At 45.7% G+C, this 26,132-nt stretch overlaps 1 protein-coding gene across 2 annotated transcripts in view; it reads right to left on the minus strand.

Annotated features, from left to right (window-relative positions):
• LOC119390133 (scoloptoxin SSD14) overlaps window positions 1-24,279 on the minus strand; it is a 134,123-nt gene extending 109,844 nt beyond the window's left edge. Inside the window, exon 1 of one of the 2 annotated variants that reach the window (XM_037657693.2) lies at window positions 23,718-24,279. The gene's annotated coding sequence lies outside the window, so the exon portion shown is untranslated. Of the gene's footprint in view, window positions 1-4,095; window positions 4,221-23,717 lie in introns of those variants that run through there. The other variant, XM_037657694.2, reaches the window with a different exon arrangement.
• Window positions 24,280-26,132: the final 1,853 nt, after the last annotated feature.

A 26,132-nucleotide genomic window follows, 5' to 3' on the forward strand; every position in this document is an offset into this window, starting at 1 on the left:
GAAAAACGTTTTCGCTGCTGGCGATATACACATTCTACGTACACGGAATAATACATCATGGCCAGGCAAAAGCAAATATGGCAGTCGGTATACAGGTTCTGGGAAAAGGTTATTCACAAGTGCAGCGGTTAGCGTTGTTCTGTCTATATTATATAAATACTCTAATGAAAATCTGGTTTTCAAAAAGTTGACAGTATCAACAATTTCTTTTAAGAATCCCGACAACTGCGATTCATTGGCAACATTTGTCGTGACATAAAGAAAAGGAAGATGGTAACTCAGACGGTTTCGAAGAACTGCCAAAAGAAATGGGTGACAGACGTTCTTAAGATAAAAAAAATCGCAACACCAACTGTCGCACAAACAAATGCACCAGACTGAGGCCGCCCTTCTCGAGTGGAAGAAAAAGGTTGTCGCGCCATCAGTGCTTAAAACTGCTTCGAAAAAAAAAAGCGCTATATGAATGTCATATGTAGTGGGGGGAGTGTTCTTAACGCATGAAATATAGTAGAATCGCGCCAGTCGTCAATACATGTGAATTGAGCAACGAGTGGGTGTTTTAAAGGCCCTCCCATTACAAAGCGCTCAGACATGTTTAATCATCAGCAGCAGCAAAAGCATCGACAGAGTGAGCAGCTGCGTAGGTTCGCGTGTTGCCTTACGGACGCGTAGTGGGCCCTTCGCTGATTCGCAAAAGGAAGATTTTTATGGCGTAGTGGGCACTGCGCAACTTTACTTGCAGTGGGCATTATGGATACTTTGAAACGGGCAATGTTACGCGCACAGTCGTTCGTTTCCTTACGGTACGGTTGAGGCACACACCGAGAACCGAAGCTAGGCTAGCGATTGAGAAGGCGATGCGCACGGGGCCCGATTACGCTATCACGTTCTACTCTTGAAGGCGGAGCTCAAGCGTCCTCCAAGTTTTTTCGCTCTTATCTATGGGCTTTTCAGTAACGTGTGCCGTGTATAGCTGCATTGCCAAGGGCATAAAATATGGCGTTGTGGACTAACTCTCCTGCACGCTTCACGTGCAACCAGGACTTTCTCTCTCGGGTGAAATATACTTGCTACAGTACAGGTTGAATTCAACTAGCGCTTCCTCAAAGCGGAAGTAGCCCTTGCTATTATTATACAGAGATAGAGGCAGGTGTAAAAGCCAATATAAGGGTGTAGCAGACCTTTCCGGCCTGTAACGCGAATATATCAAACATTTCTTTCCCTATGCTGAGAAAAACAATGTTGCAGTAGCGCTTGCAACATTAAGCAGTGACGCGACAGCCGGCGCTATATTGTACACGCTATATATAGGTCTGACACTGCATCGCGTTGTACCGGCTAGTGTGACGAATCGCAGACGCGCCCGACAATCTGTTTTAGGCAGTTCTGTTTACTTCTTTGTTATCTTCTTTTTCTTTCTTATACACATGTGAGCTTCTCACAAAGCACCTTCTGCGACAGTGTACGCGAAGCATCAAAACCAAAAGGGGATGTGAGGTTTAGCAGCTACCGGTGTAAAAATTTTGGACGTGGCTGCTATACGCATCCGCTTTACATGTTCAACGATTTGTTATCAGCGGCGCAGCTCATCCTGGCGCGTCCTGCATAATACATTGTCTCATGCAAATTTATCATAGACTCCTTGCGTACATACGACCTGAAATGTTACGTGACCACAACGATACAGGAAGCAAAGCACGGAAAATGGCGCCAACACGTGACTCATTTCAAACGTGACAGGGACGAAAGTTGAGTCGTATTAACGCAGCCATATTGCAGTTCGTCGAGCCGAACCGAATTATTGCCTCTAAACACAAAAGTCAAACTTCATACACGCCGGTTCAGTGACGCCTTCTTAAAAACTTCGTTTCTTATTGAACATTGGGTCTACGAAATCTGCTTTAAGCAGATTTCGCTTCTTTAAGCATTGACTATAAACCAAATGTTACGTATTGAATCAAGGGTAATTAATCTTATTGGCTTGAGGCGTCTTTCAGTTCGTGAGCGCATCGCTTACTAAGAAGTGCTTGTTTCGAAAACGTGCAATGACATTATCGCTTGCATACTCGCCACCCTACTACCCACAGTTTCTACGAATCGCTGTGTAGGGAAAATAATTGGAAAATAATTGCTTGGCCATGTATATAATTTGCGTGCTCAGAGGCTCCGTCGTAGCACCTTGCATACATTACGCCACCGGAGCTAAATTTAGACCCCGCGCTCGTCGTTCAGAAGTGCTTAGCAGCATGCTTGCCAATCCGCGAGCGCGAGTGGCCGTGCTTGAGGTCGCTCACTCTGTATCAGGGGTCTCAAACACGCGACCCGGCCTGCACATGACTGTCTCTTCGTCATGTACTTTTTTATTATTATTTTCTTGATAAGTTTGTTCATGAGCTACACGGACGTGGCTGATTTTTCGCGAGGCACCCGATGGGGTCATTACGTTTTGAAACATAAACGTGAAACAAACGGTCTATATTTCAGAATCGGCGTCCAGACTTCACTCATTCCGGATATCAGTATCGATCTTTTTCTCGAATCCTGAGGAAAATCTCTTTCAGAAATGAGCCATACATGAGATGTGGAAAATGCCTTCTTTGAAATGGCAACGTAAGCTCAATTTTTTTTAATCCCTCCCCCTCCCCACACCCTCCAATCTCCAACCTTCTTGAATGTCCCGGTCCTTTCGGGAGACTAAATTTCGGGAAGATGGCCCGCTAGCTGAGGTGATCGAGTTTTAGACCCCTGCTCTATATAAAAACAGGTCTAACTTAGCGAACTTAAGCCTGTGCTCATCAGCAGTTATAATGCTTACGAGATTACAATTTATTGTTTAAAGTTGATACTAGTTGCTCGGCTACGGCGCCCCCGCATTCGACACGTGTAGGGTTCAGAGATGCAAATAGTCAGACAGCGGTACAGAACCCCCGTTGACCATGGCAGACCCGCTAAGGATGGGGAGCGAGCATGATAGCAAGATTAGACAACAGAGCACTTCTCCCGCCCCACCGTTACCGTAAGGTATAAGCCCGTAGTTACTGTAAAGCGTGAATATATATCCCTCGCATATTTGGTTGCGTCATATCTGTAGCCTATCGTCCATATAAACGTACTCAGCAGCAAGTACAAAACATTTACCGCGCCGCACTGCTACTGCAGTTATGCTTCATTCGTTGTGAATGTCTTCTATTGTGTGTGTAAATGTCAACAGAATGTGCTCTAGGTGCTGTTTATATCCACCGTGCGAGACTATATGTGCGACGAAACGACACTGTACCTATTTCGAAACTGCTCCCAGACGGATGTCGGTCATGTTTGTCAAATAAACTGACAAGAGATCCTCGCTCACGAATGCAAACGACAGCTCGTGCCTTTGTCTTGCCGTGTGTATGGCAAGGTCAGTTTATGCCTTATTTGTGTTTAGCCAGTACTGAAAAGAATTGCAGCTTTGTGCTTACGTTGGCTTGACCAACGAACGGCACGAAAGTAAAGGGACTAGTTGCTCAAGCGAACACACTGCGAAGTACGTAATCGCTCTCATCAGGACGTGCATACTGCAGGAGTACTGTTGCTTGGGCTAGTTGGCATAGGATACTGTTTTGTTTTGTTTTGTTTTTGAACGTGCTCGTTAAAGACAAGGACACAGTGAGGCACAGAGAGAAAGCTTCCGTTTGTAGTTTTCTTTGTACCTCATTGTGTCCTTGTGATTTTTCAAACCCGTCCAAAAATACATTGGGCATACAGTGTAATACCAGAAATGTGTTGATTATTGTCCAAAACCATATCAATCCTTCCTCAAATTCCAGTTCGTATTTAGATCATAGCATACCTTTCTATTTGTCAGTGATGAAAAGTATAATATTACTGACCCGAAGGTCGCGGGATCAAATCCCGGCCGCGGTGGCCGCATTTTTGATGAAGGCGAAAATGTTTGAGGCCCGTGTACTTATATTTAGGTGCACGTTAAAGAACACCATGGCAGGTGGTCGAAATTTCCGGAGCCCTCCACTAAGGCGTCCCTCATTATCATATCGTTGTTTTGGGATGCTAAACCCCAACGATTATTATATTCAAAAGTAAAGTACTGCAGCTCACCTTTCAGATCCACTGTCTCCTCTAGACCCTGTCGCTCATTCTACGGCATCATCTTCTCGCGTGCGCGCGTTTGCCACGCATCTGAATGAATATTCCGCCGACTTAAGCGGTCCTCCGCGGCGTCACACTTTCTCTGTTGACGTCTCTCTCGGGAACGCTCTTCCCCTCACCCCAGGCGGGCCGGACAATGTCCGCATAGTAGAGGCAACTCGACTGCTTGATGGACAAGGCTTGATGGACCGAGCGAAGTGCAAACACCCTTTGTTCGTTCCCTCTGTGTGTCTAACGTGCCCCGATTTGGATTCTGCATTGTTCGCTATAGTAGAGACTTCCTCCAACTGCGCGCGTCGTCGGTCTTTCTATTTACGTATAGTGCACCCCCGGGATCTGCGATGACCTACAGTCCCGACGCCTGTCAGCGGCTGGTTTCGAAGCTTGCACATCGTACCCGAGTGTATACCAATGCAGACACAAAGAAACAAACAAACAAAAAATACATGCCAGTAAGACGAAAAGAAAGGTCATGGGCAACCGTGAACGAACCCTTACAATCAAAGACGCGCAGTGAGCGCTCTTCATGATTTAATAATGGTCACCAGTCTAAAGAGCCTTTTGTAAATGACATTATTGATCCACTTCATAGTATTGTGTTGTTAATTAACATATCTTATAGTCATGTCATATGTGAGCTCATAAAAAACTATCTTTACGGACTCTATCCGCGGTAATCTGTGTAACCACCTTGTATGTATTAGACTCTGCCCTTAAATTCTGGCCATTTTTTATGCGCCAGAGATTGTATATGTCACAGTGCCTCTGATTATTTTTCTTATTCTTTTATTTTTCCTTACTTTTTACTTCTTATGTTTCTATTAATATGGTGTATTTGTAGCGAAGCCTTGGAACTCTGCAGTGGGTCATTCTCTCCAGCCCCTTCTAGTGGGTCGCCCTCTTCGGCACCTCCACCAAGTTGTAAAGACGTTTATTAGCGGGCACTCGGCGACGATGCACGACAGCGACAGTCAAGGCGGGGCCGACTCTCAGCACGAGCTGCGTTCTCTCCGAAAGAAGCCGAAGAGGGCGACCCACTAGAAGGGGCTGGAGAGGACGACCCACTGCAGAGTTCCAAGGCTTCGCTACATATTTAATATTAATATCGTGATGATGGGATAACCGGCTCTAACGTAGCCTACCTTCGCATGTTCTTCATCTATAAATAAAAAAACAAACTAGCAGCGCTTTCTATATATGTAGAGTGCTGGAAAGAGTGGATCACGTCGAGTTAGACTTTTCCGGTGGACCAGTCTGCGCCGGGCAAACGCCACCATAATTACCCGATCACTCATTTCCTTTATATTAGTGTTTTGCTGTTCTTCTCTTCCAGGAAGAGTTTGACATTGGGCTACATGGCCGAATGTCGTGCACTTCAGGAAAGTGCAAAATTTTCTTTCACTGTTCGGTAGCCCTGAGACACAAGATAGGATGAGTCAAACAAATTATTCACGCGAAGAGCTGTCAGTAGCCGAAATAACCCTTTCCAGTGGAAACACATGGCAGGTACAGCAAGACTAAATAAATTTGAAAAGAAAATCACTAGCGAAGTGACGTGGCAGATTGCACCCGCCACAGTAGTCTAGACAGTACATGGTGCTCGGTTGCTGACCCGAAGGTCATGGCATCGAATCCCGGCTGCGGCGGCAGTATTTCGATGGAGGCGAAATGCTAGAGGCCCGTGTACTTAGATTTAGGTGCACGTTAAAGAACACCGGATGTTCGAAATTTCCGGAGCCCTCCACTATGGCGTCCCTGATAATCACATCGTGGTTTTAGGACGTAAAAGCCCCATAATTATATTGTCACGTGGTCGTGACGTCGACGAAGACAGCAGCCGGCGTTTGCAGGATGAAACTGTTTATTTGGCCGAACTTGTGGCCGAGAAACTGAGAACTAGAACTACAGCAATACACGCTGTACAATGATAGCGGCGAACAGGGCGTCGTCCGTCGATCAACTGACCAGCGCTGAAGCGCGTCGGCATTTAAGCATGTGCCGTCGAATATTCCAGCGTTATCGCTGGCTGTCGTGCAAATTCTAGAATAAGCGCGAGTGTGCGCGTCTTGCGCGCAATCTTAACAAAACGATCTACAATGATCGCGAAGGCTCTGGAACAATGAGGCGCGGTTCGCGCTGAGCGTTGCTGACAGTCTTTGTGGCCGAAAACCGAATACAGCAAAAGTAATAAAGGAACGCACGTGGCAATATTATTGACGGGACAGATTGCGTGCAACGCATTCTGCCGCGTCTTCGGTTCACGTCAGGACTGGGCGCGAATCTGACGACTGTGGCCCACCTCGCGTTGGAAGATGGTCTCAGCTGGGACATTTGGAGATCACTAGCAGGCATTCGTTAGAGTGTACTAGAACGGTTCTAGTACACTCTACCTTCGTCCTGCATTTAGTTTGATGATGATTATGATGTTGGTAGTGGTGGTAGAGTATACTAAAAATTATTGTACACTGTAGTGGTGGTGATTATTATATTTCTTGCTTGGATTTGGCAGGACGACTTGATATTGACGAAAGCTGGTGGGGCGGACACGAAAACATTAGGAGCAATGAATACAATAGGAGAAGTCCAACTTGATGCTTTCATTCGTGACATGAGCAAAAGCCGGCTATAAGAGGCATATGCAATGGTGAAATGCTTTCTTTTCTCGGGATGCAAGCCACTCAGTTCTTCGAATTTGGAAGAAATATTCGATCGATAAACGCAAAAAAAACTTAGGCAACAGGGGTGGTTAAAACAAAGTACCTTTTTGATAAAATTAGTTCGCTTTGTAAAGTGCACACGTTATCAGCAATTCTTATCTTCGTTCTTCTCATTTCGTAGTACGTTAATCTTCTTGCAGAATACCCCCCGGTACGGTCGCAGTCTCCGATAAAGATAAAAAAAACTCAGAGGATCCCTTATGCATTCGCCTAAAACGACTCGAAGGCGAAAGCCATCTCCTTCTTCTTCTCAGACGATCTGTTGATCCTCCCCTCCACCCCCCTCCCCTCTGAAAGCTTGTGCACTTAAACGTGATTTGTCAAGCGCCTACAGGATAGGAGGCATTGCAAGCTGTCTGCACGCTACCTGGGTTTTACACTGCCTCCATGCTCCGTGATCGCCCACTGTTAACCAAGCGACAGTGTCTTGTGATGACGTAATCATGACGTCATGTGACGTCATGATTACGTCCTAATTTGACGTCGTCACGGGATGATGATTTTATGCATCACTCATAATGGCGCCGCCGCCGACGGTCAATATTCGCGTTGATGGGGCCTCTACGGCTTTCGCCTTAATAATTAGGAGGCGGCCTGTGGTGGGGCTGAAACAAACGCGCAGCAGCGCGAAGGCAGTGTACATTGGGCTACATGGCCGAATGTCGTGCACTTCAGAAAGTGCAAAATTTCTTTCACTGTTCGGTAGCCCTGAGACACAGATAGGATGAGTCAACAAATTATTCACGCGAAGAGCTGTCAGTAGCCGAAATAACCCTTTCCAGTGGAAACACATGGCAGGTACAGCAAGACTAAAAAATTGAAAAGAAAATCACTAGCGAAGTGACGTGGCAGATTGCACCCGCCACAGTGTCTAGACAGCACATGGTGCTCGGTTGCTGACCCGAAGGTCATGGCATCGAATCCCGGCTGCGGCGGCAGTATTTCGATGGAGGCGAAAGCTAGAGGCCCGTGTACTTAGATTAGGGTGCACGTTAAAGAACACCGGATGTTCGAAATTTCCGGAGCCCCCACTATGGGCGTCCCTGATAATCACATCGTGGTTTTAGGACGTAAAAAGCCCATCATAATTATATTGTCACGTGGTCGTGACGTCGACGAAGACAGCAGCCGGCGTTTGCAGGATGAAACTGTTTATTTGGCCGAACTTGTGGCCGAGAAACTGAGAACTAGGACTACAGCAATACACGCTGCTACAATGATAGCGGCGAACAGGGCGTCGTCCGTCGATCAACTGACCAGCGCTGAAGCGCGTTCCGGCATTTAAGCATGTGCCGTCGAATATTCCAGCGTTATCGCTGGCTGTCGTGCAAATTCTAGAATAAGCGCGAGTGTGCGCGTCTTGCGCGCAATCTTAACAAAACGATCTACAATGATCGCGAAGGCTCTGAACAATGAGGCGCGGTTCGCGCTGAGCGTTGCTGACAGTCTTGTGGCCGAAAACCGAATACAGCAAAGTAATAAAGGAACGCACGTGGCAATGCCCCCCTCTGAAAAAGCATCGTCCCGATGCTTAAACAGAACAGGCCGATGCATGCAAACAATAAATAACAAGAATAAAGCAACAAAGTACAATAAACAATAAGCACAAGAACGCACAATAATCAAGCAAAATGACAGTCCTCAGATTTGCTAACGCGCGTAATATGGTTTGAGGCGCACGGACATGGACGACTTCAGGTCGTGCACGGCGCCGCTGAGAGTTCGTAATGCCGTCAGGGACAACCTCGTAGTCGAGTGCGCCGAGGCGTCGACGTACCATGTACGGTCCGAAGTATCGTCGAAGAAGCTTCTCACTGAGTCCCCGTCGGCGTATTGGCGTCCATACCCATACACGGTCACCGGGTTTGTATTCCATGTGGCGTCGTCGAAGGTTGTAGCGGCGGCTGTCAGTCATCTGCTGGTCTTGATCCGTAGGCGGGCGAGCTGTCGTGCTTCTTCGGCGCGCTGTAAGTAAGCGGCGGCGTCGAGATTTTCTTCGTCGGTGCCGTTGGGTAGCATGGCATCGAGCGTCGTTGCCGGGCTTCTTCGTAGACCAACGTGCGAGAGGTACTGGGATCGATACCCAGCACCTCACACCAGATTGTCACGTGGTCGTGACGTCGACGAAGACAGCAGCCGGCGTTTTGCAGGATGAAACTGTTTATTTGGCCGAACTTGTGGCCGAGAAACTGAGAACTAGAACTACAGCAATACACGCTGTACAATGATAGCGGCGAACAGGGCGTCGTCCGTCGATCAACTGACCAGCGCTGAAGCGCGTCGGCATTTAAGCATGTGCCGTCGAATATTCCAGCGTTATCGCTGGCTGTCGTGCAAATTCTAGAATAAGCGCGAGTGTGCGCGTCTTGCGCGCAATCTTAACAAAACGATCTACAATGATCGCGAAGGCTCTGGAACAATGAGGCGCGGTTCGCGCTGAGCGTTGCTGACAGTCTTTGTGGCCGAAAACCGAATACAGCAAAAGTAATAAGGAACGCACGTGGCAATATTATTGACGGGGACAGATTGCGTGCAACGCATTCTGCCGCGTCTTCGGTTCACGTCAGGACTGGGCGCGAATCTGACGACTGTGGCCCACCTCGCGTTGGAAGATGGTCTCAGCTGGGACATTTGGAGATCACTAGCAGGCATTCGTTAGAGTGTACTAGAACGGTTCTAGTACACTCTACCTTCGTCCTGCATTTAGTTTGATGATGATTATGATGTTGGTAGTGGTGGTAGAGTATACTAAAAATTATTGTACACTGTAGTGGTGGTGATTATTATATTTCTTGCTTGGATTTGGCAGGACGACTTGATATTGACGAAAGCTGGTGGGGCGGACACGAAAACATTAGGAGCAATGAATACAATAGGAGAAGTCCAACTTGATGCTTTCATTCGTGACATGAGCAAAAGCCGGCTATAAGAGGCATATGCAATGGTGAAATGCTTTCTTTTCTCGGGATGCAAGCCACTCAGTTCTTCGAATTTGGAAGAAATATTCGATCGATAAACGCAAAAAAAACTTAGGCAACAGGGGTGGTTAAAACAAAGTACCTTTTTTGATAAAATTAGTTCGCTTTGTAAAGTGCACACGTTATCAGCAATTCTTATCTTCGTTCTTCTCATTTCGTAGTACGTTAATCTTCTTGCAGAATACCCCCCGGTACGGTCGCAGTCTCCGATAAAGATAAAAAAACTCAGAGGATCCCTTATGCATTCGCCTAAAACGACTCGAAGGCGAAAGCCATCTCCTTCTTCTTCTCAGACGATCTGTTGATCCTCCCCCTCCACCCCCCCTCCCCTCTGAAAGCTTTGTGCACTTAAACGTGATTTTTCAGCGCCTACAGGATAGGAGGCATTGCAAGCTGTCTGCACGCTACCTGGTTTTACACTGCCTCCATGCTCCGTGATCGCCCACTTTTAACCAAGCGACAGTGTCTTGTGATGACGTAATCATGACGTCATGTGACGTCATGATTACGTCCTAATTTGACGTCGTCACGGGATGATGATTTTATGCATCACTCATAATGGCGCCGCCGCCGACGGTCAATATTCGCGTTTGATGGGGCCTCTACGGCTTTCGCCTTAATAATTAGGAGCGGCCTGTTGCGTGGGGCTGAAACACACGCGCAGCAGCGCGAAGGCAGTGTGTGAGAACATTTGGAGTCTGGTTGGAAGCTAATCGAGCTCAAGCTATCACTCCGGTAGCAGTCAGTTATATGGACAGCTTACCGCTCCCTTATAATATAGTTCATAGCGCTCTTAATCGTTCACCGTGTTCACCATTCACGCAGGTTCGTCTGAGTGGGCGCTAGTAATTGCACTGCGCTTGGAACCGCCGCTCGCATTTCGAATAAAACAAGAAGAAAAAAAAGTCGTTCTTGTGTAGCGATTGGTGCAGTTCTAAATCCTGCGCTAAATGCAGCTCCACTGCCGTGATACTGTGAAACCTAAGGAAGTGCGTAGCACTGACACCCAGCGATTGCCGTTCGTAGAGTTCCCACTGCTCCATTTACCAAACCGTCGAAGAAGACGTGAATGTTTGAGGTAAGCATGCAGGTTTTCCCCCCTCACGAGTAGAATCTTGTTAGGGAGATTCGCAAACTCGGTGGGCCACATGCGCGCTACTTTTTGCTGAGCTTTATCGACTTCCTGCTTGTTAAAGCAGTTGAGATGCGGGTCGTCTGCACCGAGTTCCGTCAGGTTGCTTCCCCCTTCAGATGTAGCGACGAATGCGCCGGAGAAGCGCCGGTGGGAGGAGCAATCGCGCGCTTGGTGAGGCGGTGGTGCCCTCTCTTGCGCGGCGTGGGAGTCGGCCACATGTTTCCGAGGCGTCTGTAGCGATTGTAAGTAAATTATTGCGATTACTTCTAGGTTATTTCTGTCGAGTATATTATTTTAGAGCTCGTTCGTTTATTACAACCTGGTTTTGAGCATTGCTGTCCTTGTATTAGGCCTGTATTGACCACTTGATTTTGAGTGTGATGACGCCACATGTTATCTACGGACAGACGACAAGCCGGGCCTCTAATATTCTGCGTACTTAAAAAAATTGGAGGTGACCTTAATCGCTGACTTCCATACTTGGTAGCGGCGTTCGGACGTCGGTGTACGTGTGCCCTGGTTTATTCCTTGCGTTAACATTGTGTTTTGTCGCGCTGCCGAAGCGGATCTCAGAGTCCACGTAGAAAGAAGCACGTGATTGACAGCAGATGCGCCAGATGTCACAACGATCCCAACTGCTCACAAGAAAACCGCCTGCTCTTTCAGTGAACTCGTTCAAATAATTTTTTCATTTTTTTGTCCTCACAGTTACTTGGACCTTATATTTAGTAAACGTATGCTTCGATATCATATGTATACAATATAACTCTCGAACCAGATCTATTGACCTCGTGCCAGCTTTATTTTTAAATGCATTTCCTGAATATTAGGAAAACCGGAAGCAATTGCTCGACCGGAAGCATTTAGAAGAGAAAAAATAAAAAAGGGGGTGACTCGTCGCTTGTGCCACTAAAAAAAACACGAAGAAAAATATAGTGGTGAATCGTGCGTGTACTTCTTAAAGCTGCGATTCGGCGCTGAATTTCGCCATGTGTGAGCCCGACGAAAAGCTTCTTTGTCGCGTGGTGTCTTTTGAAGACGAGTAAGGATGTCATCCCGGGCTACCACAAATTTCCGTGCGGCAATGAACGCCGTTAACGGTCCAAATTATAAAATAAGTGATCATTGCTCCGGAAGAAAATAAGCATCCAGGTGAGTACTGATGACGTGATTAGCGAAAAATCCAGCCAGCTCCCACTTCGCGAACACTGTCGAAACAGCGAAGCCGATGCCCCTCCTTCATCAGGCTATATCGTATTTCTATGTTTTTTCTGTATTTCTTTTCCGTGTTCAGTGGTGTGTTATGCAAATTATGTACTGTAGCGCACAGGCACGTAGGCAAGGGGGAGGGGCCAGCCCCCCCCCCCGAAATTCGTCCAGCCTTCTATATTCTCGGGCAACTTTTTTCTTCTTTTTGCCATGGAAAGACTTTCTTTCGAACAATTAGGCATTGCCCCCCCCCCCGCCCCCGCCCACGAAAAAAAGTCTTGTCTACGTGCCCGGTAGCGCATGTATTTTTCTTTTTGCGTTCACTTGTGCATTATGCAAATTATGTACTAATGTATTCCCACCGCTTATGTAATACCCCTATCAAAGGGTCTTTAAGGTAATAAAGTGAAGTGAAGGTCTTCCCTTCGTTCGCGCTTAGCTTCGGCCTGTCTTGCGTGAACATCGCGGTTGACTCGGCGACGACGTACCCGTCCCCGCGTCAGCTCTCGCTGGCGCTCACATCGGGCGGCTTCTTCCTCGGGAGCAGTCTCGGCCATAATGAAAGTGCAAAACCACGAAGAACCAACGCCACCCATACGCCACCGAGACACTGACTGACCTAATTCCCGCTAAACGCCCGGATACCTCCGCTGGGCCTCACTATCGCCCCTTCTTGACGCGCCTCTCATTGGTTCACTCTCTCCGCAAGGCCTCACTCTCCCCCTTCCTGGCGCGTCTCTCATTGGTTCACGCGTCAAAGCTCCACCCTCGCCACTCTCGGTACGGCGCAGCCCTCCCCTTCCTGCGGAGCCTCACTCTCGCCACACTGCGATGCCACGTGATCGACTCTACGCCATGGGAAGGACAAGCCTCGACTAGGAGCGGCTTCTCTGTTAATATTGTTTTCCGGGACTTCGATGCCTCTTAAGAAAACCAGAAGCACAAAGACGCGTGTATTTTCTTCAGACATTCTTAGTGGGGCACGCTCATTTTGTGACTGTTCTGAAACTACGAGTGGAGCATAACTAGTGGGAAATATCGAACAAAAAATCGAATGTTGTTGCCATCTATAGAGTCCTCGCATTGAATATTGAATTTCGGTCCTCCAATGGGACAGTCACTAATCAAAGTAGGCACATTTTCTAACAGCGAGGCTGCGTATGGCTATGCGAAACCAAAATTCGCCCGTCCTATATGTGCGCAAGAACGTATGCGTGCCACAGAAAGTGGGCAACGGCACCATTCACCACTGGTCCACTAAAAGTGAAGAAGTCTTCCGCGGGTAAAAACGTACGTGCAACAAATAAAAACGCCAGGCCTGCGCGGAAAGCGCAGCACAGTCACAGCGAAAGCTCGAAGAGCGGCATTTCTAGATCCCGTTATAAACTCTCTTATGTGTACTAATACAACTACACTAGCAACGTAACCACTACGCCACAAATCAATTTTTGTGAAGTTGGGAAGCACCCACCGCGACATTACTCGTCATTCTGCGGAGAAGCGAGGTACCATCTGTAAGGCATTATGTGCAGTTTCTTCATGCGACGGCTGATGACGATGAAGAATTATGACTGAGCCTTTTGTAATGGGTTGGAACCTTTAAATGACCCACTAGTTACGTAATTCGCATTGTGTGACGCCCGGTCGTTATTTCACTCTCCCACCACGCTTTATACCATACGCTAACGTGAGAAAGAGATAGAGAGATGGGAATTAACTTTATTGCGACCCTGAGGAAATGGATCGTGGGAGCCTTATGGGCTTCCTTGGCAACTAATAGAGGTGCACTTCCGAGGAACCCACTACGCTATAAATCATAATTTTTGTGAAGTAAGGAAGTAGCCACTGCGCAATTTTTCGTCATTCTGCGCAGAACCGTGGTACCTGCTAAACACCTGTAAGGTATTATGTGCTCTTTATTGATGCTGTGGCTAATGACGATGAAGAATTATGGCAGAGCCCTTTGTAATGGGTTAGAAGCATTCAACAACTCACTCGTCGCGCAATTCGCATTGTGTGACGCCTCGTTACAGAATTCGCGTTGTGTGACACTTGGTTGTTATTTTATTATTCTTCCACGCTATATTACATATGTTAATGTGGTTCCTTCCCGACATGAAGCCTGTATAGGGTCTTTTTGCAAAGCACTTTCAAGCACCGGCATGGTTCTGAGCGTTTCAAAGTCAAAGTCAAAGTCGAAGTCAAAGTTTATTTTCCATTCTGTTGTACAGAAAGAAAGGACTGTGAAAAAAAGCTGTGTTAGACAGCTTGACTAGTTCACAGCCCCACAGAAAAAAGAAAGCAGAAAAAGTCGGAGCGATAGCAGCACCGCGGTAGACATGGCGATATGGCACCTCACGGGCAGTGCGCCACACACGGCGTACACATTGTAGTTGCGATTTTAATACATATACGAACCACAGATTGAAAACGAAATTATTACACTGTGTAGAAAAAACATAAACATGGCAATACGACTGTCATCCAGAAACAAAATATAAGACATATACACTGCATAAAAACACATTGTATAGATTACAACATTATACATTATATAGATTACAACCCTAGAAGTATCTACATGCAAGTGAAAAAAGCAAATATACATCTAAGAGGTTTGATTTGGGACTGAGAGAAAAAATATGTAACTGAATGTACTATTGATTTAAAGATCAAGTATTATATTGCAAATAATTCATGGATGTCGTGGTATGAGCAGTTGAATAAGTCAAAACCTTTTAGGTCACAATAATTCAGAAGAGCTGGAAGAGTGTAAGATAAACGCTGTTTGCCGGAGTTTAACCGTGTTTTATCAACCTCCCACTTCTCTCCATGACGGTTTCATCTTGACACATTCTTGTGTTTCATCTTGACTCATTCTTGTAGCATTGTGTATTACTGTAAGTGGTGTCTGTTACTGATGTACATGTGACGTTAATAAACCGGCTTGGTGAGGTGCTCGGCCTCACCACCTTTCCAGTATAACACGATGTGAAGAACTCTCACCGTTCTACTGCACGTTGTGTTAGCCATCGAGTGTGCACTTAGTAACGCTTGAGCGCAAATTGTCGCTATGTGATTGTACTTTTGCTTGCTTTATTTGTGCTATTATTGTGCACTGTAATACTACGTGTGATAAATACCATGAAAGAAAAAAAATATCGGCTTGGCTCTGAGGTAGGATACTGGGCTCCCACGCAGATGGCCCAGGTTCGAACCTCGTTCCATGCTGGAAATTTTTTTCTTATTTCGTTTTTTTTTTCCTATTTCGAGCGATAGTGGTTACGGACACCGGCGGCGGCGGACAACTACGACGCCAAAAACGGTCCTTGTTGTGATCTCATAACAGCTTTCGCTGTAAAACAGGGCCATTCCCGTTGCTCACCACTGGTCCTATGGAAATGAAGAAGGGGGCACACGGGCAGCAGGCACTAGTTAAAATTTCTGGACAGATGTAACCAATTATTGAGAAGGGCTGTAATGAACCATCGGGATCAACCCAGTGATAAACGCCGGGACCGCACGTTTCAGCTCCGCTGGTTAACCATCTATATAGACGGTGTGCATGGGCGGTTTCTTTTTTAAATAGGTTTCCAATATTTTGCTTAGTTCACTGTACCCTATAGAAGGCGGAACTGAATTGTAAGCGGGATAAGTTTTATATCTCGTTCGCAGAGCTCATAACAGTGGACACCACGCAACCCACGCTGTGCTGTGGATGACCGCAGTTGCAACGATATATTTCTTCAGCAAGCTTCTTAGGCAAGCTCTTATTTCTTAGACAAGCTCTTAGGCAAGTTCCTTATTATTGCAGAATCTGTTTGCTTTTATGGGACTCATATTAAAATAGGCTTTTTTTCAGTGCAACATAATTTATGCAACAGCCGTGCCATCTGCCGCGACCCCTGGATCTAAAGTAAGCGCGGGTTTTTTTTTCTGTTATTATTATTATCTTGCTCTCTCTAAAGTCCCAGAATGTGTGCTCTGTCTCGTCCTAGCTTGGTCCTCTATATTGTGCCGTTCAACAATATTATAGCGTCATCGTGGCTATACAGCGCGACTGCATGCGCGCAGAGGAAGCAAAGAATGGGACACGCAACACAGCGCTGACTCTCGAGTGAAATACATTGAACACAAATAGAAATTATGCGTACCTCTTGACCAAATCTGTCCGGAAAAAGTCATGTTAACGTTATCGGGCGTGCGAAGAAAGCGCTCCCTTTTCTTTGCCGAACGGTAACGTTTTATGGTGTCCCTGATAAGATGGCGGCCGCGGCCGCCATCTCTTGTAGGGCATGGCTTCACTCTTGAGAAATCATTTCCACTCCAGCAACTCTTATCAAACTTATCTGCTGGCCATATTCTTGTTTTTCTTCGTCCGCGTTAGTCCCGCTGTTAGCCCCGATGAATCTATGCCAACTCGCGCGTTTTTCCATCGTACTTAATATTATAGCGGAATTTAAAGAACACGTCGACGCTGGCTGTGGGAAAGATTACTAACGTTTCCTGAATTTCTGGCGTTCTTTTTTTTTACTATCAATGAGTGAGTGACTTCGCAGACAATGAAGTATCGCTCGTTCTGGAGTTGCCTCTGGCGAGATTGTTAGTCTAGCTGTATAAGAAAGCAGTTTGGGAAATCTTCGAATGGATTAAAAGCTTGAGGTTGAAAAAACCGTGCACCTGCGACTTCGTAAGCTTCGTTGGAATCAACCTACCATGCTCGTTTACCTGAACACTCCCATCTGCGTGTAAGAACCAGGTACGACTCCTTGAGGGGAACAAGTGAACGATTAAATTTCGACATTCAAGGGTTCCAACAAGAATTGCATCAAGAAGTGTCAGTTCGCAAGTGTACCAAAAAGGTCCTCAAATGTGCGCCGGTCTTATGCTTAATTGTATGCGCTGTTTTCATTTAATGATATCTTCGCGATCATGGGATTTTCAGAAATGAGCCGTTTATGATACGGAATTTTGACCTTTTAGCGGGGATTTCACGTTTTCACACTTCGTTCTTGCCCATATGTGAACGCATGACCGTCGCAATTGACTGTACCAACTGAACTGTTGCGCTTCTAAACACGTGGATGACGGCCCAATTCTCAGCATGGAGGAAGGAAACAACTGGGAGGGAGCATTGCGCAGTGTGAAAGAAAGAAAGCAAGGAATAAATAAAGAAAGAAAAGAAGGAAACAAAAGGAAAAGAGAAAGAAAGAAAGGAAGGAAGAGAAAAGAAAGAAAAGAAGGAAAGAAAGAGAGAAAGGAAGAAAGAAAGAAAGAAAGAAAGAAAAGAAAAGAGAAGAACGGAAGAAAGGAGGAAGAAAGACAAGGAAAGAAAGTAAAGAAAGAAAGAAAGAACGAGAGAAAGAAATAAGAAGGAAAAAAGCAACAGAAGGAAAAAGAAGAAAGAAAGAAGGAAGAAAGAAAGAAGAAAGAAAAAAAAGAGGAAGAAAGAAAGAAGAAAGAAAGAAAGAAGGCAAAGAAAGAAAGAAAGCAGAAAAAGAAAGAAAGAAACGAAAGAAAGGTAAAGAAAGAAGAAAGGGAGAAAAAGGAAAAGAAAAGAAAGAAAGAAAGGAAGAAGAGAAAAGAAAGAAAAGAAGAAAGAAAGAGAGAAAGGAAAAGAAGAAAGAAAGAGAAAGAAAGAAAGAGAAAAGGAAGAAGGAAGGAAGAAAGAAAGAACGAAAGAAAGAAAAAGAAAAAGAAGAAAGAAGAGAAGGAAAAAGAAAAAGAAAGAAGAAGAAAAAGAAAGAAAAGAAGAAAGAAAGAAAGAAGAAGAAAGAAGAAAAGAAAGAACAAAGATAGAAAGAAAGGCAGAAAAAGAAAGAAAGCAGAAAGAAAAAGAAGAAAAGAAAGAGAACGAAAGAAAGGTAAAAGAAAAGAAAGAAAGAAAGGAAAAAAGGAAAAGAAGGAAAGAAAGGAAGAAAGAAAGAAAGAAAGGAAGGAAGGAAGGAAGAAAGAAAGAAAGAAAGAAAGAAAGAAAGAAAGAAAGAAAGAAAGAAAGAAAGAAAGAAAGAAAGAAAGAAAGAAAGAAAGAAAGAAAGAAAGAAAGAAAGAAAGAAAGAAAGAAAGTCGGTAGGCACGCACACGCCAAGCTTCGCTTGCCCCATTTTCACGGTAGAGGAAGACCCGAAGGTCACGGGATCGAATCCCTGCCGCGGCGGCTGCATTTTCGATGGAGGCGAAAATGCTTGAGGCCCGTGTACTTAGATTTAGGTGCACGTTAAAGAACCCCAGCTGGTCGAAATCTCCGGAGCCCTCCACTACGGCGTCCCTCATAATCATATCATGGTTTTGGGTATAGTGAACTAGAACATGTATCCTTGTGGCGCGAACGGAGGAGCCTGGCAATGCAGTGGCTGAAACCGAACGCGTCGCCTCACCGCAAGGATCGCGGCTGCACTTTTTTCTAGCGTTCCGATGCGTTCGCCTATAGTAGACTCACTATGCGTTGCTCTTTTTGTTGTCACCCCGCAGTTATTATTTTTGTTTTTGACAAGCGTCTAGTGCTGACAGCACTGCTTGGCGCCGCCGTTGAAGAACGGTGAGAGGCCGTCAGCTGGTGTATCACTGGCGTCTGAAATATAGTCGCTGCGCCTTAGTCGAAGCAGCTGTAGTAAAATATAAAGAAAAATATGAGTGTAATAATAAATTGTAACGATTCCAGTTCACTACAGACGCCGCTTAGACACCGCAGTTGTACGTCCTCACCCTAAAGCGCTTTAATTTTTCTTTCTTCTAATGTGTTGACCTGCAAATAATAAGGACGAAAATTATCATCCCCAGCGTATGGTCCACTGTTCGATCTCACGCACTCGCTGCGTGCAAGTTGCCGAAAATTAGAATAAAATTATTCTCAATCGCGGGTACAGTTACATGTGTAAGTTGTTTGAACCTCCTGAAACAGCCGAGTACGATATTCCTTGGAAGTTAGTGGAAGCGACCGGCATACACGTTCTCTGTTAAACGCGTTACACAGTTTTATTTGTGCATCCGCAGCAGCTCTGCGGACGCAGCCTGCCAGCCATTCCCTATGACAGGCTGCGTCCACATATATGTAGCGGGCGCGCTCAACTAAAACTGTCTATTAATGCACGGCACCGCTACAACGACGCGGAACGCGGAGAAATGCACGCAAAAAACGCGCGCAAGCGCCTACAGCAGAAGGGGCGGGGCGACTAGAAAAAGTTCCACTGGCGCCACCTGGATTTTTCTTCGCCAGGAGGAACGCCTGAACCCTTCCGTTCGCGCCACTAGGAAGCTGGTTCTAGTTCACTATAGTTTTGGTACATTAAATCCCATATATTATTATTAGATGCGAAGTATCTTATGGCGGAGTTCAATCCGGTGGTGGTGGTGGTGATGGTGTGCGGCGTGACCGCCCTTACTGCGCATGCGCATACCCTCTCCACTCACCCTCACCCCTCTCCCCTCTCCTTTCCACCCTTCCTCTGAAACGCGGGCTATACTCGCGGACAACTTTTCTTGGCAATGAAGCGAAGGCTACAGAGCCACACTGCACGTATCCTACCGCTAATGAATTTAGTCCCACAATTGCGTCCGTATTAGATGCGAAGTATCTTAAGGCGGAGCTCAATCCGGTGGTGGTGTGCGGCGTGACCACCCTTACTGCGCATGCGCATACCCTCTCCACACACCTCCTCTACACTCCCCCTGTCATCTACCCTCTCCCATTTCCCCTCCCCCTTTCCACTCCAGCTCTGAAACGCGGGCTAGACCAATGCCACCTAGACAAACTTTGTCTAGGTGGCGTTGGCTAGACATGCCGAAATTCTCTCCTGCGCAACGCCGCGATGAGCTCGAGCGCATGCGCGTCCCCTCCCCTTCTCTCTCCTCTCCTACGCTGCCCCCCTCTCGCCCGCCTGTCGACCACGTTCCTCGCTCGCCCTGTGAGAATTACCGGTCAGGCTAGAGGGAAGACAAGACGCGCGTAGCGTTCCTCTTCGCGTTCCACGACGCGAGGTCGGTAGCATGCCCAAAGAACGCCAACGGAACGCGATCGTGCAAGTGCTCCGGCTTCGCATCTACTCATGGTCCCCTTTAGCGGGAGATGTTTTTTTTTCTGCGTGAGGTATATAAAATACTCCTTCATTTTCTACATGTAGCTTTTCGAGACGGAAAGCAGCGCCCACAAGCGAGATATTTGCATTTCTTTTACTTTATACGTTGTCACTGTGCGTTTTTGCGTGCGTGAAAAAGTCGCGCCTTCTACCCGTACCTTCGACGCTAAGCAGCGTTTGTGTCGAAATGCAACGCCAGCCATCACTTTCCACGGCGTTACGAGACGCGCGCCAAACCGGACTACTTCGCGTAGCAGTACATGTGCAGACGCTCCGCCCCCGCAGCTTTCCCTTCATTGCCAAGAAAAATTGTCCGCGAGTATAGACATGCCGAAATTCTCTCCTGCGCAACGCCGCGATGAGCACCAGCGCATGCGCGTCCCCTCCCCCTCTCTCTCCTCTCCTACGCTGCCCCCCTCTCGCACGCCTGCCGACCGCGTTCCCCGCTCGCCCAGTGAGAATTAACGGCCAGGCTAGAGGGAAGACAAGACGCGCGTAGCGTTCCTCTTCGCGTTCCACGACGCGAGGTCGGTATCATGCCCAAAGAACGCCAACGGAAAGCGATCGTGCAAGTGCTCCGGCTTCGCATCGCCTCATGGTCCCCTTTAGCGGGAAATGGTGTAATTATAATTATTATTATTATTATTATTATTATTATTATTATTATTATTATTATTATTATTATTATTATTATTTATCGCGGTTATTATCCGATATTGACAATTGTCTGCATAGATGACACTGTGCACATGACTTTGTATAGGCGTTGCTGATTCAAATGCAGAGATAACACGTCTACACAATGCGCGATTTCGATTGTAAGAAGGATTCTGTGACGTTATGTAACCCATTTCAGCTGGAAAATGCATGTTGACTCTCTCTGCAAAAAACTCGCGACAGCCTGCTTTACGCTTTTCAAATGTCGCCAGTACTTCGATGAAGCAACTTTGAGAACAATTTGCCATATTTCACAGCCAAGTCTCATACTGTATTGAATCTTGGGGTCATACATACGAATCATACCTAAAGCCACTTATAGTTCTGCAAAAACGTGCTATCCGTTTTATATCAAACGCAAATTGCATGGCCCCATCTAAACCACTCTTTCGTCAGTACCAAGTCATGCCACTACGACTAGTCGTAAATTATAAAACAACAATAATGGTCTACAAGTCTCCAACAGGCAATGTCCCTCTTCACCACTCCCTTTTTATGCCATCACAATTGCAAACAAGAGCCCGTCATTGCGGTAACTTCCTAAAACCACTGGTTAAAAATATTTATGGCAAAAGGCGACTTTATAGCGTTGGCACGTCATTTTCGAAAAACCTACAAGTTCAAGTGAAACAACAACATGCTTTCATTTTCATGCTTAAACGTCATTACAAGGAACTGTATTAGACTATTTATATGTTTAGTATTAAAAAGTGACATGATAAACTAACTAATGTTTTGTATGCTGACCAACAATGCTATTAAACAGATGTATAGAAATATTAGATGTATTAATTATGTTCAGTATGCAAACCAAAACCAGTTCAACTGCTGTGTATAAGTTATATGTTTTTCAATGTGTTCTTTATTTGTGTATACGTTATATGTGTTTCAAAATTATCCATATCTTAAACTAAAATGTCGTTCATTGTATAACTTTGTCTCCTGCCTGTACTTTATGTATACTATAGTTGCATGGATCCAAACTAGCATTCTGCTAAGGATCCAGATGTTGCTAACATGTTTTTGTTTTACTGTATTTCGTTTAATGATAATAAAGTTCAAAGTTCAAAAGTTCGAAGTTCAAAGGATAGTTTATATTTATCAAATATTCTTAGTTTTCGTGTAGTGTCGTGTCTCTATCGGTCATCTGCCGTTTCCATTGCTACAAAACGCAATCTTAATTGCGTTCCTGCAGACGTATCCTATATCTTCAGTCTGTTATCTTTGTACCCCGAATCAGTAAACACTTTTTTTAACGCCTGAACTCCGGCGGCGGTGTTACCTTTATGTGACGCTTTACGCGCGCATAGAAATGCCACTATAAGTTCTGAAAAATGACAACCGATTTGCAAAACGGCGCAGACCTGTAGCGTTTGCTGCATGCAGAATAACAAAGATCAAGAGCATTAGTTAACGCGACAGGATGGTCAAGAAAAGCGCTATACGATGTGTTCTGTCCTCTGGTTTCCGTTCCTCTCGTACTTGCGCGATTGCTCGTACTCGAAAATTTACCTCACTTACTTAATTCCTAAATGAGCCGTTGCTGCGCACACAGAAGGTGGTACCCTCATGATCCACGTCTAGATTCTACAGTTCAAACATATGCTCCAGTATGTTGCACACTGAAATATATGTTTTGTTTTTATTGATTTTTAAAAGAAAGGACATTTAACAAACATCATTCGCTAGAACGAAATGCACATCCCCGCGAGCATTTACTTATACATTTATTTATTTATTTATTTATTTATTTATTTATTTATTTATTTATTTACTTTTGTTCATTTATTTAGCACATACTGCCAATCCCATTAGATATTTTGCAGGAAGGACACGAACAATAAATGTGTAAAAGTCAAAATCAAGAAGAAAAATTATGCAAAATACACAAAACATCTTTTTTTAGTAGCAATGTAAAGGTAAATATGAACATTCATATATGTTAAACATCTATGCATCCCTGTGAAGACTTAACTGCGCAGCACTCATACATCCGTGCTTGTACTTATACATATATAATCATATTATCAGTTAAAAGCAGTAGCCGGAGCTGTATAATAGCGTCAACATGTCCTAATAAATATATAATAAAAATTCTATCAAATTATGCACTGATTTCATATCCAAGAAGACATTTGCATATTGCTTGATGAGCTGCGGTAGTTAATCCATTCTGGAACCGATCACACTAATCGCTGGCTCAATTCGTATCTGCTCCGCAGCCACATTTTACTGGTGGCTTGGTGCGCTAACGTTCATGAATGTTCAGTTTTAAGCCCCTCAATATTACCGACATACAGTCAAGATTATTCTGCAAGCCCTTCGCAATGACGCAAATATATGCTATCGCAAAGAGTCGCTTCAGTCTACTGTTTTTAAGTTAGCTTAAACGTAAAGGTGCTCCGCACGACAATGTTGTCAGAACCAATATCGACTACCTATTCTTTAGAGGCAAGTGAACAGAGCTAGGAACAAGGCGTTGTGACAAAACAAAAGAGAAGCGTTCGTGTTGCCTTCTTCTCTCGCTGTTCCTTGTCGTTAACGCTGTTACCTTGCGTCTGAAAGATTTACGAACTTGCCCAAGTGGGCTATTTTACCGCCCCTTCTGTACATCCGGCTCGTCAGGTTAGAATTAATCCGCACATTTGCCTTTTCGAGAAAATCCGACCATCCTTCTTACATCGATTACGATTGTACGTGCGTACGAAACAGAATTGAAATAGGAAGTTCGTATACTCACTCAACTCCCAGGCGACGGCACCGGAATCTCGAAGGAAGTCGACGGTGGCGATGACCTGAGACGATCCGGTTGTCAGTGTGTTGCGGGGCAAAGGCTCGTCGTATGCTGGCGGGGTACAAGGAGCAAAGAAGAGTTGCGACACCGCTCCGCCACAACAGGGTTCCCTCGGCCAGGAGATTTCGGCTATGCGATAGAAGAAGGCTTGCGTGTGTGTCACTGGAGTGAGGGGGGTCGGCACTGCGGTGCACTGTGCAGACCACGATTTCCGCCGCTTGGCAGCAGCAACAGTATTTAGTAACTGCCGCTGGAAGAAGAGCACCCACGACTTAGTCCGGCTTTTCCGCGATTGCAATTGGAGGCACTCGCACGTGTCCAAGTTTGTGTAAGCGAGCGATCGCGATCTCAGTGGCGATTCGCTCGGGATGATGAGCGGGGCACGAGTGTGTTGCGCGTATTGCCAACACGGACGAAGAGAGCCCCGGAGTTCCCGCAAAACACGGCAGCTACCTGCCGACGACCCGGGAGAGTGGAGAGAGGAGCCGCAACGTTTAGTAGCGGTCGGCGCCTTTCTTCTTCGTCTCTTGTTTCACGGACCGCCTGCTGTTGCTGCTGCTATACCTGTCCCTTTCTTTTGCGGGCTCGTCTCACGGCGCGCTGATTGGCTGCGCTGAGGGAGCACGAGCCGTCTTATGCGAAACGCAAGAGGGCTGTAGTCGCGCACGGACGTGAAGGCACGCGTGTGTATACGCAACGGAGCGCCGTTCTGTTCGAGAAGGCATCCCTTTGTTGAGAATTCTTCGGCAAGACAATGATATAGCTTCGTAGAGAAAGGAGGAGGATGTATCACGATTTGCATTGTGAGCATCTTGATTTCTGACCACTGCTGTGTCCCGTATCTGGCAGGAATTGCGGATCACTCCTCTGTTATAAAATTAGTTTCACGAACGTTGCTGGTTCGTTTGTCTTTCTTTCTTTCCTTCTTTTTTTGTTTGTTTGTTTCTTTCTTTCTTTCTTTCTTGCTTGCTTGCTTGCTTGCTTTTTATTTTCTTTCTTCATTTCTTTGGGTTGGTAAATAAAGTTCTTACAGCCAAGCTGGTGAGAGGGCCATCACGGAGATTCGATGGCCCTTGGCGTCAAATTCAGTGCAGGCTTTAGTGGACGCTAGAAAGAGATAGGCCAGAACTAACGGCGTGATTTTTTTATTGTCTTACTCCGAGATTATCATTGCCTCTCGTTCGTCTTCGGTGACGTGCCTCTTGGGGTGTGTGTGTTGAGATACTTGTCTGGCCCCGAACTTTCTTGCATACGTCTTCCGATTGAACTCGGGCATCGAATAGCACTAACGAAGCGTTCATGTATCACCGCATTATATTGCTATTTGAAATGCTCATTGCTGGCCTAAATTTGTCAGACTCATAATGCGTATGTATGTTTTGCAGCATGAACATTCAGGGGCGTAGTCAAGGGGGGGGGGTGCTCATACCTCCCCTAAATTTTTCGCTTTTGCATGTGTATATATCAGTGTTGCGGAGTTGCCACTCCGGAATTGTAATCACTCCGGAATCATTCCACATTTTCGTCACCCCGGGATGGAATGGGAATGGAATAGGGACAACGTTTGGAGGAATGGAATGGGAATGGAATTAAGCGCCTTTTGCACGGAATGGAATGGGAATGGAATTACGTCTTTATCTCTATTCTCTCTTTATGAAAATTACGAAAATAGAGCATGTTTTCGTCTACGCGCTGTTTTTCAAACTTCAAACATTAGTTAGTCAGAGCCTCGAATTTAACAACAAAGCAGTATTTTCCCTGCGCAATTATCCCTGCGCGTTGGTTCCCATTGGTTCCCAAGCTACTATCCCTCGACCTTGGTCACGTGTTTTGCATACTTTCGCAGTTCTTAATGCATCTGACGACATCAGCTTTGTGGGGCGTTCATTATTACCTCGATAAAACTATCAAGATGTCCTTCCTACGTTGAGGAATTACAGGAATGGAATTGAACTGCCCAGCCATTCCCGGAGTGGGAATGGGCTAAGTTTTTTGATTCCGAAGAATTGAAAGGAATGGAATTGCGGCAAGTTCTAATTCCTCGAAATGGAATGGAGGCGCCCATTCCGCAACACCGGTATATATACACGCACACGTATACAAAACGCACGCACGAACATACAAATAGGATGGTTTAAACCCCCCCCGAAAAAAAACATTTCTGGCTGAGAGAAACTGCCGGACTTACATCAATTAAAGTTTATTCATTCATTCGTATGCTTCTGATGAACATGCACAGAAATCCATACGAATTTCTCAGAAAGGAAGCTTTTTAGCTGACGAAAGGTTCGTCCTGTCGTAAACTTGCGAACAGCGTAGACAAAGACGAAAGGACAGAAAGAACGACAAAGGCCAGCGCTG

The sequence above is a fragment of the Rhipicephalus sanguineus genome, chromosome 4 (assembly GCF_013339695.2).
Source record: "Rhipicephalus sanguineus isolate Rsan-2018 chromosome 4, BIME_Rsan_1.4, whole genome shotgun sequence".
NCBI classification, from domain to species: Eukaryota; Metazoa; Arthropoda; class Arachnida; order Ixodida; family Ixodidae; genus Rhipicephalus; species Rhipicephalus sanguineus.